We start from the raw sequence: 13,587 nt of genomic DNA on the forward strand, positions 1-13,587 counted from the left end.
CCTAGCTAGCTTCACAGGGTCGCCGTCTGCGATCCTCACGTATCAGTTGTACTCCTCCATCGATCTACTTCTCCACAGCACCTTCACTCACCGACGGTGGTTTTTGAATGAAAGAGGAGAGGAGCAGCGCTGGTTTTGGTTTAGAACGGGAGAGGAGCGACGCTGGTTTTGGATTGAAACAGGAGAGGAGGGCGGTGGTTTTGAAATGAAAGAGGAGAGGAGCGGCGCTGGATTTAGATTGGAACAGGAGATGAGCGGCGGTGGTTTAAGAGGAGAAGAGCGGAAGAGCGGCGCTGGTCTTGGAAGTATTTTTTTGTTTTGCGTATTTTGGGTCAAAGTTTGACCACATACTGTATTTGACAAGCAAAATGTGAATGCATGTCACCAATATCGTTTGGTTTGTATCTGAATGTACTTTCAAATTATATTATTTTTGCAACGTATAACATATATTTTATTTGGGAAAATCATGGTCAATCATGGCCCAAAATAAAAGGAAGACTAGTTAATGTGGGGTCGCTTTCTTAATTGAAGGGTAAATTGATTTTGATTTTGATCCAGTCACAGCGCATCGGCCCTCTCGTCCAATCCTAAATCGCTGCCGCACGCTCCTATCCCTCTTCTCCATTGCAAAACCACCTCCTCTCCTCTCCATCATCTCCATTCCAAAACCACCGTCTCGCCTCTCCCTCTTCTCCATTGCAAAACCACCTCCTCTCTCCTCGGTTCGGAGATGGCGGTAGAGGTACTTGACACGCCACCATGTAGTCATACACTTATCGGAGAGGACATTGCCGGTGGGGTACTTGGCGAATCCCAAAAAGGTCGTCGATGGTGGAACTTGGCGCCGTTGTAGTCGATCTTGCCAGCCTTGACGATCCAACACAAAACAACACAAGGGGCCTCGGGATGCCAGCAGCAAGGAGGTGATGGTGGTGGTCAGCCGCAGGAGATGGTCGACAGCTTGAGCGGAGGCAGACTGACAAGGCGCTGGCTGGGCCTTACAGCAGAAGCAAACCACGCATGCGGCTGCGCGGGCGCTCGGTCAACGCTGGAGGCCAGCGGGGCAGAGGAGGTCGAATAGGCTGCCGGAGAGCAGTTGTAGGGAAGGCATGGCGGCGCATGGTGGTGGCTGCGAGCTCCTGCGCAGGGGAAAGGAGAGGGCATCCTGGTGGTGGTGCTGGTTGCCGACAGGGGCGACTCCAGTCGAGGCCAGGTGTTGGAGGAGCACGGCGCCAGCTTCGGGGAGCTCCTCTCCCGTTGGGCTCGTGCGCGGGGAAAGACGCAGAGGAGGCGGCGCTGGAGGGAGCAGCACGGAGAAGAAACCGAGGCCGCGGCTTCCATGGACGACCTCCGACGACGACCAAGGAACCGGCGGCGGAGGAGCTCGACCTGGCGGCGGACGAGGAGGCGCGCAGGGATTGGGCGAGGTGAGGTCGTGGCGAAGGGGAGGCGAGGGGATCAGCTCCTGGCGTTGGCTGCATGCGCGGAGGTAGGTGGGTGGCGCGAGGTGGAGGAGAGGAACGCGGGCGCTCCTCCTGGCGTGTGAGGAAGAGAGCGAGAGGAGGAAGAGATGCGCTCGAGCGATGCGGGTGTGGCGGCGGGCACAGGAACGAGAGGGAGAGGTCGGGGCCTAGGGTTGGGGGCGCGCGAGCTGGGCCTTAGAAGCCGGCCCAGTAGAGAAAAGGAGTGGCCAGAGGCCTAGCTAGAGGACCTAGGAGGCTGCGGGAGGCCTTAGAGGAGGCCGACCTGGGTTGGGTCAGAGAGGCCCAGTTGGGCTGGCTTTCTCTTCTTCCCTTCTCTTATTATTTTTTTAAGCAGAAAAGAATTCAAGAGAAGAAAAAGAAAGAGGAGGGTAGGGGAAGAAGTTGGACACACGGATAAATTCCCCGGACTCACAAAATGAGTCTGACCCGAGAAAAATAGAAATGGCATGATTGAAAGATATAAATTCAAACTCATTTGAATTTAATTCAAATGGGTTTGAACTGGGACTTGGTAAAAGGAAGGTTCATAAATGTTCGGATTTTTGGAGGAATCCCGGTAAAAGGGAAAAGAATTATTGGGCAAGGTTTTGACGTCCCACTAGAAGTAGAAAAGGCATGGGGAATATTGCAGGTGTGTTATGGTTAATTCCCAACTAATGGAATATTTAATATAGCTCCCTAATATCGGGAGGATATGTTATAAAGAGAATCACCATGTGAATTCCCTCGGTTTAAATGAACCGAAGATCCATACAATTTAATTGGTTGAGTTTTAGTTAGCTTTGAAAAAAATGAAGGCACGATGACATGATGCAATGCACATGATGCAATGATGAAAGCAACAGACAAATGAAACACATGACAACAATGAAAAACATGGAAGCCGTCTGGAGCGTCGGTCTCGGGGCATTACATCAGCCAAGTAGTCTTCGTGCATGTGCCCCCAATGACTAGCCCAACTCAGTTGTCGCTGTTTAACCCTCGCAATGATCCGAAGCACATGACACCTAATTTTACGAGATGACAAGAAACCTTTTTTTAGATTTCTCACCAGAACTACAGCCCTGTACAACACAGCCTACACGATATGTAGACGATACCCAATCCATGCGTGTCTGCTGGAGTCTGGTCACATGCATGGACGAACTAATCTTCCATGTCTTGCAGGGATCGTCCAGGTACCAACGTATGTACTTCTATCAACTCACCCGACTTGCGGGGCCGGGCAGTGTGCCTATGGTCGGTTCTCAATTGCGGTCCCACATGTGTTTGCAAACGCAATATGACGCGCGTTCCATTCGGAGAGCGGCGTGTCAGACCGACTGACCGTCTGGGGTGCGACGCGAACGCGACAGGCGTGCTGTATACTCCATACATGTGTGCCGCCGTTTTCTTGAGGCTTTGCTCCATGGCGCAATCCATGGATACAAAATTAGTATACTGTACTACTCCCTCCATTCCTAAATATTTGTCTTTCTAGATATTTTAACAAGTGACTACATACGGAGCAAAATGAGTGAATCTACACTCTAAAAGATGTCTACATACATCCGTGTGTGGTAGTCCATTTAAAATGTCTAGAAAGACAAATATTTAGGAACGAAGGGAGTATTTAAAAGTCGAGGGCGGGGCTTTTCCCACGCGGTAGGCGGGGCAGTTCCGCCTAGTCGGTTCGACAGAGACGCGAGAAGATGAGGGAGTAGGCTACTGCAAATGTAGGGCTGTGTGATTTGACAGTGAGTTACTGCTGGACAGGTGGGGTCCGGTGATTTAACTTGCCATTATCATTTTAACTGCGGCACTACGACCGGCTTGAGTCTCCCGATTCTTGACCACCTCCATACAGGTGCCTCTCCCGATGCTCTACCATGTAGAGGTCGGCTCTTGCTTGAGAGCCCACTCCTCCACTTTTTCCTTGTCTCTTTCCCCCACATATGCAAAAATGCCATGTAAAGAGGGCTTATAGTCCACTATTCTAGTTGATCCTATAGGTGCTAAGCCTACCACATAGGCATAAAGTCTGATGTGGCAAGTTAATTAAGAAGAGAGAGACTAGTTTGGTGACCCCGAGAAGAAACGGTGATAAGCGCGTGTACCTAGATGAAGCAAACTTAGCAACAAAAAACTAAGCACCTATGCATTGGGGACTTGAGTTGCTAAGCCATTTAATGCCCATAGCACCTCATCTAAGCACCATTTCATTGGAAGAGGTCACTCCTTGGCAAATGCAATAAATACTACGAAGAAATAGATAGAGAGAAGTAAACAAAAAATACTCCCATAGCCAACCTTATAGCTAACCTTGTTATATGAGTGACTAAGTGATGACTATGTATGACATGCCAACATCAGATAGCCTAACGCACCGTGTTAAATCTCCAAGGGCGCGACCGCGCGAGCGAGGCGACGGTCGTGGTAGGCGTGACCATTATACGGGTTGCTGGCAGCCCTTGGATCTGAGATCGAACGGTCGCATGCTAAGTTGCTGAAAATTTGCAGAATAACCCTCCAGGATAGGATATTCACCCATAGGTCTAGAATCACGCCATGCAACCGTTCGATCTCAGATCCAAGGGCTCTCGGAAGCCCGTATCATGGGAGAATGGAAAGCTTCGTATCACCTGTAATTTTCCCGACGCTTGACATGACATCGAAAGCCATTTAATTGGGTGTCGAGTAGACATGACATCTAATTGGGCACCCATAGTACTGTGCATGAATCCATTTATCCACCAGGCAAGCCACTACCCTGCCATTCGCACGCGCCCCCACTTGACATTTTTACAATCGATAAACCGCTCCTAGTCGTCCCGTCCTTTCACATTATGGTAGTTTCACTAATCCTAACCCTCTTCCCAAATCCATGGCGTCCCAAATCTCCATGATCGGCGGTGAGTACAAGGTTAGAACCATCACCGACGATGAGTTCGACGTCATCTACACCCGTTCTTCCGCAACGGTGAAAGAATGCCTTGCTCGCTTCAAACGCATGTTCAAAAACTCAAATGATGAGTAGGTCGCTGGGCTAGATGTTGAGTACACCGCGTTGGAAATATGCCCTAGAGGCAATAATAAAAGCTTTATTATTATATTTCCTTGTTCATGATAATTGTCTTTATTCATGCTATAATTGTGTTATCCGGAAATCGTAATACATGTGTGAATAACAGACACCAACATGTCCCTAGTAAGCCTCTAGTTGACTAGCTCGTTGATCAACAGATAGTCATGGTTTCCTGACTATGGACATTGGATGTCATTGATAACGAGATCACATCATTAGGAGAATGATGTGATGGACAAGACCCAATCCTAAACATAGCACAAGATCGTATAGTTCGTTTGCTAGAGTTTTCCAATGTCAAAGTATCTTTTCCTTAGACCATGAGATCGTGTAACTCCCGGATACCGTAGGAGTGCTTTGGGTATACCAAACGTCACAACGTAACTGGGTGACTATAAAGGTAGACTACGGGTATCTCCGAAAGTGTCTGTTGGGTTGACATGGATCAAGACTGGGATTTGTCACTCCGTATGACGGAGAGGTATCACTGGGCCCACTCGGTAATGCATCATCATAATGAGCTCAAAGTGACCAAGTGTCTGGTCACGGGATCATGCATTGCGGTATGAGTAAAGTGACTTGCCGGTAACGAGATTGAACGAGGTATTGGGATACCGACGATCGAATCTCGGGCAAGTAACATATCGATTGACAAAGGGAATTGCATACGGGGTTGATTGAATCCTCGACATCGTGGTTCATCCGATGAGATCATCGTGGAGCATGTGGGAGCCAACATGGGTATCCAGATCCCGCTGTTGGTTATTGACCGGAGAGTCGTCTCGGTCATGTCTGCTTGTCTCCCGAACCCGTAGGGTCTACACACTTAAGGTTCGGTGACGCTAGGGTTGTGAAGATATGTATATGCAGTAACCCGAATGTTGTTCGGAGTCCCGGATGAGATCCCGGACGTCACGAGGAGTTCCGGAATGGTCCGGAGGTAAAGAATTATATATAGGAAGTGCTGTTTCGGCCATCGGGACAAGTTTTGGGGTCACCGGTATTGTACCAGGACCACCGAAAGGGTCCGGGGGTCCACCGGGTGGGGCCACCTATCCCGGGGGGCCCCATGGGCTGAAGTGGGAGGGAACCCAGCCCATAGTGGGCTGGGGCGCCACCCCCCCAAGGGCCCATGCGGCTAGGGTTGGGGAAACCCTAAAGGGGGCGCCCCCTTGCTTGGGGGGCAAGCCCCCCACCCTAGGCCGGCGCCCCCCCCTAGTAGATCCATCTACTAGGGCCGGCGCCCCCCCCTTGGCACCCCTATATATAGTGGGGGAGAGGAGGGACTTCATACCCCAGCCCCTGGCGCCTCCCTCTCTCCCCGTTACGTCTCTCTCTCGTAGTATAGGCGAAGCCCTGCTACTGTGACGCCCTGCATCCACCACCACGCCGTCGTGCTGCTGGATCTTCATCAACCTCTCCTTCCCCCTTGTTGGATCAAGAAGGAGGAGACGTCTCCCGTCCCGTACGTGTGTTGAACGCGGAGGTGCCGTCCGTTCGGCGCTTGGTCATCGGTGATTTGGATCACGTCGTGTACGACTACATCATCACCGTTCTTTGAACGCTTCCGCACGCGATCTACAAAGGTATGTAGATGCATCCGATGGCTCATTGCTAGATGAATTCCTAGATGGATCTTGGTGAAACGAGTAGGAAAATTTTTGTTTTCTGCAACGTTCCCCAACAGTGGCATCATGAGCTAGGTCTATGCGTAGTTCTTCTTACGCGAGTAGAACACAATTTGTTGTGGGCGTAGATTTGTCAACTTTCTTGCCGTTACTAGTCTTTTCTTGCTTCAGCGGTATTGTGGGATGAAGCGGCCCGGACCAACCTTACACGTACGCTTACGTGAGACCGGTTCCACCGACTAACATGCACTAGTTGCATAAGGTGGCTGGCGGGTGTCTGTCTCTCCCACTTTAGTTGGAGCGGATTCGATGAACAGGGTCCTTATGAAGGGTAAATAGAAGTTGACAAATCACGTTGTGGCTTTAACGTAGGTAAGAAGACGTTCTTGCTAGAACCCTAATTCAGCCACGTAAAACTTGCAACAACAATTAGAGGACGTCTAACTTGTTTTTGCAGCAAGTGGTTTGTGATATGATATGGCCAAAGTTGTGATGAATGATGAATGATCTATATGTGATGTATGAGATGTTCATGTTATTGTAATAGGAATCACGACTTGCATGTCGATGAGTATGACAACCGGCAGGAGCCATAGGAGTTGTCTTTATTCTTTTATATGACCTGCGTGTCATTGAGAAACGCCATGTAAATTACTTTACTTTATTGCTAAACGCGTTAGCCATAGTAGTAGAAGTAATAGTTGGCGAGCAACTTCATGGAGACACGATGATGGAGATCATGATGATGGAGATCATGGTGTCAAGCCGGTGACAAGATGATCATGGAGCCCCAAGATGGAGATCAAAGGAGCTACGTGATATTGGCCATATCATGTCACGTCTATTATTTGATTGCATGTGATGTTTATCATGTTTTTTTGCATCTTGTTTACTTAGAACGACGGTAGTAAATAAGATGATCCCTCATAACAATTTCAAGAAGTGTTCTCCCCTAACTGTGCACCGTTGCTAAAGTTCGTCGTTTCTAAGCACGCCGTGATGATCGGGTGTGATGGATCCTTACGTTCACATACAACGGGTGTTGACGAGCCTAGCATGTACAGACATGGCCTCGGAACACATGCAAAACATAGGGTTAAATTGACGAGCCTAGCATGTACAGACATGGCCTCGGAACACAGAAGACCGAAAGGTCGAGCATGAGTCGTATAGAAGATACGATCAACATGAAGATGTTCACCGACGTTGACTAGTCCGTCTCACGTGATGATCGGACACGGTCTAGTTAACCCGGATCATGTAATACTTAGATGACTAGAGGGATGTCTAATCTAAGTGGGAGTTCATTAATAATTTGATTAGATGAACTTAATTATCATGAACTTAGTCTAAAATCTTTGCAATATGTCTTGTAGATCAAATGGCCAACGTAGTCCTCAACTTCAACGCGTTCCTAGAGAAAACCAAGCTGAAAGACGATGGCAGCAACTATACGGACTAGGTCCGGAACATGAGGATCATCCTCATAGCTGCCAAGAAAGATTATGTCCTACAAGCACCGCTAGGTGATCCACCCGTCCCACAGAACCAAGACGTTATGAACGCTTGGCAGACACGTGTTGACGACTACTCCCTCGTTCAGTGCGGCATGCTTTCCAGCTTAGAGCCGGGGCTCCAAAAGCGTTTTGAGAGACATGGAGCATATGAGATGTTCGAAGAGCTGAAAATGGTTTTTCAAGCTCATGCCCGGATCGAGAGATATGAAGTCTCCGATAAGTTCTTCAGTTGTAAGATGGAGGAAAATAGTTCTGTCAGTGAGCACATACTCACTATGTCTGGGTTACATAACCGCTTGTCTCAGCTGGGAGTTAATCTCCCGGATGATGCGGTCATTGACAGAATCCTCCAGTCGCTTCCACCAAGCTACAAGAGCTTTGTGATGAACTTCAACATGCAGGGGATGCAAAAGACCATTCTTGAGTTGTTCTCTATGCTGAAATCAGCGGAGGTAGAAGTCAAGAAGGAACATCAAGTGTTGATGGTCAATAAAACCACTAAGTTCAAGAAAGGCAAGGGTAAAAAGAACTTCAAGAAGGACGGCAAGGAGGTTGCCGCGCCCGGCAAGCAAGCTGCCGGGAAGAAGCCAAAGAATGGACCCAAGCCTGAGACAGAGTGCTTTTATTGCAAAGGGAAGGGTCACTGGAAACGGAACTGCCCCAAGTACTTAGCGGACAAGAAGGCCGGCAACACCAAAGGTATATTTGATATACATGTAATTGATGTGTACCTTACCAGTACTCGTAGTGACTCCTGGGTATTTGATACCGGTGCCATTGCTCATATTTGTAACTCACAGCAGGAGCTGCGGAATAAACGGAGACTGGCGAAGGACGAGGTGACGATGCGCGTCGGGAATGGTTCCAAGGTTGATGTGATCGCCGTCGGCACGCTGCCTCTACATTTACCTACGGGATTAGTTTTAAACCTCAATAACTATTATTTAGTGCCAGCTTTGAGCATGAACATTGTATCGGGATCTCGTTTAATTCGAGATGGCTACTCATTTAAATCTGAGAATAATGGTTGTTCCATTTATATGAGAGATATGTTTTATGGTCATGCTCCTATGGTGAATGGTTTATTCTTAATGAATCTCGAGCGTATTGCTACACATGTTCATAGTGTGAGTACCAAAAGATGTAAAGTTGATAATGATAGTACCACATACTTGTGGCACTGCCGCCTTGGTCACATAGGTGTCAAACGCATGAAGAAGCTCCATACAGATGGACTTTTGGAGTCTCTTGATTATGAATCATTTGACACGTGCGAACCATGCCTTATGGGTAAAATGACCAAGACTCCGTTCTCAGGAACAATGGAGCGAGCAACCAACTTATTGGAAATCATACATACTGATGTGTGCGGTCCAATGAGTGTTGAGGCTCGCGGTGGTTATCGTTATGTTCTCACCCTCACTGATGACTTGAGTAGATATGGGTATGTCTACTTAATGAAACACAAGTCTGAAACCTTTGAAAAGTTCAAGGAATTTCAGAGTGAGGTTGAGAATCAACGTGACAGGAAAATCAAGTTCCTACGATCAGATCGAGGAGGAGAATACTTGAGTCACGAGTTTGGCACACACTTAAGAAAATGTGGAATAGTTTCACAACTCACGCCGCCTGGAACACCTCAGCGTAACGGTGTGTCCGAACGTCGTAATCACACTCTATTAGATATGGTGCAATCTATGGTGTCTCTTACCGATTTACCGCTATCTTTTTGGGGCTATGCTTTAGAGACTGCCGCATTCACTTTAAATAGGGCTCCGTCGAAATCCGTTGAGACGACACCGTATGAATTATGGTTTGGGAAGAAACCTAAGCTGTCGTTTCTAAAAGTTTGGGGATGCGATGCTTATGTCAAGAAACTTCAACCTGAAAAGCTCGAACCCAAGTCGGAAAAATGCGTCTTCATAGGATACCCAAAAGAAACTATTGGGTACACCTTCTACCTCAGATCCGAAGGCAAGATCTTTGTTGCCAAGAATGGGTCCTTTCTAGAGAAAGAGTTTCTCTCGAAAGAAGTGAGTGGGAGGAAAGTAGAGCTTGATGAAGTATTACCTCTTGAACCGGAAAATGGCGCAACTCAAGAAAATGTTCCTGAGGTGCCAGCACCGACTAGAGAGGAGGTTAATGATGATGTTCAAGATACTTCTGATCAAGCTCCTACTGAAATTCGAAGGTCCACAAGGACATGTTCCGCACCAGAGTGGTACGGCAACCCTGTCCTGGAAATCATGTTGTTAGACAATGGTGAACCTTCAAACTATGAAGAAGCGATGGCGGGCCCGGATTCCGACAAATGGCTAGAAGCCATGAAATCCGAGATAGGATCCATGTATGAAAATGAAGTATGGACTTTGACTGACTTGCCTGTTGAACGGCGAGCCATAGAAAATAAATGGATCTTTAAGAGGAAGACTGACGCGGATGGTAATGTGACCATCTATAAAGCTAGGCTTGTCGCTAAGGGTTATCGACAAGTTCAAGGGGTTGACTACGATGAGACTTTCTCACCGGTAGCGAAGCTGAAGTCCGTCCGAATCATGTTAGCAATTGCCGGATTTTATGATTATGAAATTTGGCAAATGGACGTCAAAACGGCATTCCTTAATGGTTTCCTTAAGGAAGAATTGTATATGATGCAGCCGGAAGGTTTTGTCGATCCTAAGAATGCTGACAAGGTGTGCAAGCTCCAACGCTCGATTTATGGGCTGGTGCAAGCATCTTGGAGTTGGAACATTCGCTTTGATGAGATGATCAAAGCGTTTGGGTTTACGCAGACTTATGGAGAAGCCAGCGTTTACAAGAAAGTGAGTGGGAGCTCTGTAGCATTTCTCATATTATATGTAGATGACATACTATTGATGGGAAATGATATAGAACTCTTGGACAGCATCAAGGCCTACTTGAATAAGAGTTTTTCAATGAAGGACCTTGGAGAAGCTGCTTATATATTAGGCATCAAAATCTATAGAGATAGATCAAGACGCCTCATAGGTCTTTCACAAAGCACATACCTTGATAAGATATTGAAGAAGTTCAATATGGATCATTCTAAGAAGGGGTTCTTACCTGTGTTACAAGGTGTGAAATTGAGCTCAGCTCAATGTCCGACCTCGGCAGAAGAAATAGAAGAGATGAGTGTCATCCCCTATGCCTCAGCCATAGGTTCTATTATGTATGCCATGCTGTGTACCAGACCTGATGTAAACCTTGCCGTAAGTTTGGTAGGAAGGTACCAAAGTAATCCCGGCAAGGAACACTGGACAATGGTCAAGAATATCCTGAAGTACCTGAAAAGGACTAAGGAAATGTTTCTCGTTTATGGAGGTGACGAAGAGCTCGTCGTAAAGGGTTACGTCGACGCTAGCTTCGACACAGATCTGGATGACTCTAAGTCACAAACCGGATACGTGTATATATTGAATGGTGGGGCAGTAAGCTGGTGCAGTTGCAAGCAGAGCGTCATGGCGGGATCTACATGTGAAGCGGAGTACATGGCAGCCTCGGAGGCAGCACATGAAGCAATATGGGTGAAGGAGTTCATCACCGACCTAGGAGTCATACCCAATGCGTCGGGGCCAATCAAACTCTTTTGTGACAACACTGGAGCTATTGCACTTGCCAAGGAGCCCAGGTTCACAAGAAGACAAGGCACATCAAGCGTCGCTTCAACTCCATTCGTGAAAATGTTCAAGATGGAGACATAGAGATTTGTAAAGTACATACGGACCTGAATGTAGCAGATCCGTTGACTAAACCTCTCCCTAGGGCAAAACATGATCAACACCAGAATTCCATGGGTGTTCGATTCATCACAATGTAACTAGATTATTGACTCTAGTGCAAGTGGGAGACTGTTGGAAATATGCCCTAGAGGCAATAATAAAAGCTTTATTATTATATTCCTTGTTCATGATAATTGTCTTTAATCATGCTATAATTGTGTTATCCGGAAATCGTAATACATGTGTGAATAACAGACACCAACATGTCCCTAGTAAGCCTCTAGTTGACTAGCTCGTTGATCAACAGATAGTCATGGTTTCCTGACTATGGACATTGGATGTCATTGATAACGAGATCACATCATTAGGAGAATGATGTGATGGACAAGACCCAATCCTAAACATAGCACAAGATCGTATAGTTCGTTTGCTAGAGTTTTCCAATGTCAAAGTATCTTTTCCTTAGACCATGAGATCGTGTAACTCCCGAATACCGTAGGAGTGCTTTGGGTTTACCAAACGTCACAACGTAACTGGGTGACTATAAAGGTAGACTACGGGTATCTCCGAAAGTGTCTGTTGGGTTGACATGGGTCAAGACTGGGATTTGTCACTCCGTATGACGGAGAGGTATCACTGGGCCCACTCGGTAATGCATCATCATAATGAGCTCAAAGTGACCAAGTGTCTGGTCACGGGATCATGCATTGCGGTACGAGTAAAGTGACTTGCCGGTAACGAGATTGAACGAGGTATTGGGATACCGACGATCGAATCTCGGGCAAGTAACATATCGATTGACAAAGGGAATTGCATACGGGGTTGATTGAATCCTCGACATCGTGGTTCATCCGATGAGATCATCGTGGAGCATGTGGGAGCCAACATGGGTATCCAGATCCCGCTGTTGGTTATTGACCGGAGAGTCGTCTCGGTCATGTCTGCTTGTCTCCCGAACCCGTAGGGTCTACACACTTAAGGTTCGGTGACGCTAGGGTTGTGAAGATATGTATATGCAGTAACCCGAATGTTGTTCGGAGTCCCGGATGAGATCCCGGACGTCACGAGGAGTTCCAGAATGGTCCGGAGGTAAAGAATTATATATAGGAAGTGCTGTTTCGGCCATCGGGACAAGTTTCGGGGTCACCGGTATTGTATCAGGACCACCGGAAGGGTCCGGGGGTCCACCGGGTGGGGCCACCTATCCCGGGGGGCCCCATGGGCTGAAGTGGGAGGGAACCCAGCCCATAGTGGGCTGGGGCGCCACCCCCCCAAGGGCCCATGCGGCTAGGGTTGGGGAAACCCTAAAGGGGGCGCCCCCTTGCTTGGGGGACAAGCCCCCCACCCTAGGCCGCCGCCCCCCTAGTAGATCCATCTACTAGAGCCGGCGCCCCCCCTTGGCACCCCTATATATAGTGGGGGAGAGGAGGGACTTCATACCCCAGCCCCTGGTGCCTCCCTCTCTCCCCGTTACGTCTCTCTCTCGTAGTATAGGCGAAGCCCTGCTACTGTGACGCCCTGCATCCACCACCACGCCGTCGTGCTGCTGGATCTTCATCAACCTCTCCTTCCCCCTTGCTGGATCAAGAAGGAGGAGACGTCTCCCGTCCCGTACGTGTGTTGAACGCGGAGGTGCCGTCCGTTCGGCGCTTGGTCATCGGTGATTTGGATCACGTCGTGTACGACTACATCATCACCGTTCTTTGAACGCTTCCGCACGCGATCTACAAAGGTATGTAGATGGATCCGATGGCTCGTTGCTAGATGAATTCCTAGATGGATCTTGGTGAAACGAGTAGGAAATTTTTTGTTTTCTGCAACGTTCCCCAACACACCGCAGTCTTGGGAAGCGAGGAGAAACTAAAGGAGGCAGAGAAGAAGAAGCCCGTCGTGATCCAGGTTTGCGTGCATGACTTATGCTTGGTCTACCACATATGCCATGCCGACGTTGAGTGCGAGGAATTTAAAGACTTCCTCAAGGGCGACCGAGTCAAATTCGTTACTGTAGACTTTAGGAACGACAACGAAATCCTGGGCCGGATAGGCGTCATTGTAGGCGACCCCTTCGACCTCCAGAAGGAAGGGCTGGTGCCCTCCCTTGATCAGTCTTCAATGCTGACCCTGGCAGGAGCCATGGTTCATCCTATGTAC

The sequence above is a fragment of the Triticum urartu genome, chromosome 7A, assembly GCF_056163025.1.
Source record: "Triticum urartu cultivar PI428250 chromosome 7A, HENAU_Tu73, whole genome shotgun sequence".
NCBI lineage: Eukaryota > Viridiplantae > Streptophyta > Magnoliopsida > Poales > Poaceae > Triticum > Triticum urartu.